General features: G+C 37.8%; 1 long non-coding RNA gene across 1 annotated transcript; it reads right to left on the bottom strand.

The window, feature by feature from the left end:
- Window positions 1-2,070: 2,070 nt before the first annotated feature.
- Window positions 2,071-2,382, bottom strand: LOC141391444 (uncharacterized). The gene is made up of 2 exons (XR_012409656.1): window positions 2,270-2,382; window positions 2,071-2,203 (listed from the first exon to the last, which is right to left on the bottom strand). It is a non-coding gene; the product is annotated as an uncharacterized lncRNA (long non-coding RNA).
- Window positions 2,383-2,970: the final 588 nt, after the last annotated feature.

The raw sequence follows: 2,970 nt of genomic DNA, 5'->3' as shown, positions 1-2,970 counted from the left end.
TTTCGTAAAATTTTTTCCAAACTTAGTTTAAGTTCGAAGATGGGCAATATTGGCCCACTCGGGTGCCTTTCCCACAAAAGTTCCAATTTTTTCGCAAAACTGATGCGCACGATAACTCTCGAAGGGACTAACCGATTTGGTCCATACTTTGCACATCGTAATATTTCTACCAGACATAGATAAAATTCGAATATGGATTATATCGGTTGAGTTCTTTGGGTACCTCCCACACAAATTTTCGGAAAAGTGCAGTTTAAGACCTCATGCCATATCCTTTTGATTTTTGTTGTAACAACTTATATTCGCTGTCCCCATTACGACGGAGCAAGTTTTTTCAGAGGAAAGACCATACTTCCTGAGAAAATGTCCTAAGTATTATGCAGAGTCGTTGATGGGTGCACGATGGGTTCGACGTTCGACTGTTGATGTTCGGCAACACGATGAGTTCAGCTTTCGGCTGCTGATGTTTGGGATCACGATGAGTTCGGGAATCGGCCGTTGATGTTCGGGGATACGATGGGTTCGGCTGTCGATGTTCGGTAGCACGATGAATTCGGTTGCTGATGGGAACACGATGGGTTAGGCCATTAGTTTAGTGTTATGGTCTATTTTCTACCAACAGCTGACCAGAGTGTTATGTTATGTGTTATGGTCTAGCTACGAAACAGCTGACCCAAAGGCCATGTGGAACCGCCGACACGAATGCCCTGTGGAACAGCTGACCCGAAGGCCCTGTGGAATAGCCGACACGAATGTCCTGTTGAACTGCTGACCCGAAGGCCTTGTGGAACAGCTGACTCGAAATCCCTGTGTATGTATTAGCCACCATAACTTAATGGATAGCAAAAAGTATTCCCAACACTTTAGCACCGAAGTGTAAGTTGACGGATTTAGAACAGTATTTTGCAGTAGTAGGCTGCAGTAGTAGGCTCCCCATCAACAACTAACTTTGAAATATTATAGTGTCTCGCGGTATGAAGTGAATGCAAATTATTCACCCTTTACAATGACTACGATGGTTGCAAAAATACACTGGAGTGAAATTTACCAGTGTGTGGCCTGTTATACCATAAGTGCAAGCTAGAAATAATGTACGGTGTGTGTAGTTGAACCGCTGTTCCTGTATGACTGCAGGGGGTTTCTTGGTAGTAGTTGTTGTGTTATGTACGTGATCATATTGTCACGTTATACTGGTGCACACGACAACTCTCACTTTACATATCTTAATATTTCTTCGAATATTAGATGAAATTCGAAGATGGTGCTTGCTTGCGTTTCTTCCGGTACCTCGCCCACAAAATATCGAAAATATTCGTTAAAATGGTAGACGCAATAAATCATAAATGAAGCAACCGATTTGGTCCAAACTTTGGATCTCGAAATATATTGTCCAAACTTATTTTATGTTTAAAATTGGGCCCTATCGGTCCACTCCTTAGGGTACCTCCCTCACAAATGATCAACATGTTTGTTTAAGTGCGGTTAAGGGTCTGTGGGAGAATCCCTTGGAAATGTTGACCGAAGGTACTCCTAGTAGCCCTGTTTACAGCGATATGATGCTTGTCGTGGGCAAGTCCATGTTTCCTGATATATTGTTCCTATCGAGAGGAAATACCCCCAAGATAAGGCACACTTGCAAAATGGACTATGTAGATCCATTACTTTAGGTACCTCCCCCGCAAAACTTTTGAGATGTTATACTAGTCCAGGCTTAGGATACACCCCTCACTAATCCCCCCAACTGATACGTTTTTACTTGTAGAAGTAAAAGTAAATTTGGACAAAACAATAAGACATCCAAAGTTTGGAACTAGTTGTTTGCTCGGCCCGGCCGAACTTAAAGCCGTTCTTACTTGTTTTTGCATATATTTTGCATGTTTTTGATCGAAAAATTGACCCTTAAAATTTGAGTCTAATCAGATAAGAAATAAAAACATGCAAAAATCCTATGTCTGTTACCTTTCTATATCGAGATATTGTTGCATAGATTGAATCACCGTGGACTATGGACTGTAGGCCTTGGACTTACCATTTTTCAAGATGCTCTGTTTTAAGACATTGAACTTGACATTATTGTGATTCAAAAGTCTTTATTTCTAATCTTAATTATACAAGTGAATTTTAATAAATATTAAAACTCTCAATTAAATTTTCAGTTTGCATCTGGCAATGTAAGTTAATGGTCACGATATGTTTTATACCACTGTCACAAAAAGGGAGTATAATTCACACTTTATTAAAGACAAACTAGAATTTCATTTCTACTTACACCATGAGTAGAGGCCGAGATATAAGGTAGAGATACCAACACAACACCCAAAACAATTGAGAAAAGTTGCATTTTTGTGGTTTGGCCTCAAATGTTAGAAGAATGAATTGAACATTGAAATGTAGGACCTATTTATATTATTTTTTTGTTTGTTTTTATTTTTTAAGCTAATTCATTCAGTTCACAATTTATTCATTGAATAATACAGTTTAAAAAATTTGTAATAATGGTCACGTTCTAAATTATGGAAAATGCATTGAAATGTATTTCATTACATATCTTTAATATCTACAATAACAAATGACCTCAAACACATTTTTATTTTAAAATTTATTTTTTAGAGAAGCATTCTTGAACACATAGAATAAATCGGCAAAAGCTATAGACAAGACGGAATGAACCATGTGATAGCATATACCGCAGCCGTCCACAATAAAGTAATGCATTAAATACATATACGTTTCACAACAAGTAAGACCGACTTTAAGTTCGACTGGGCCGAACTTTTTATACCCTCTACCACGAACTGTATTGAAGTTTATAGGAGGAATTAGTTTCCTTTCGTTTATGAGAGTACTAAGTTCTTCCTCTTATTCCTTATAGGAACAGAATATCTTAACTGATAATAGTCTCTTAAAAATAGTTTTTTCCACAACATGGACCAATTATCCGAATTGAGACTCTGCTAACTCAAAATATTA

This window comes from Musca autumnalis, unplaced genomic scaffold (assembly GCF_047663935.1).
Source record: "Musca autumnalis isolate F117 unplaced genomic scaffold, ASM4766393v1 scaffold_1, whole genome shotgun sequence".
Taxonomy (NCBI): Eukaryota; Metazoa; Arthropoda; class Insecta; order Diptera; family Muscidae; genus Musca; species Musca autumnalis.
The sequence above is the reverse complement of the archived record's forward strand: the minus strand, read 5'-3'. Positions and strand labels throughout refer to the sequence as shown.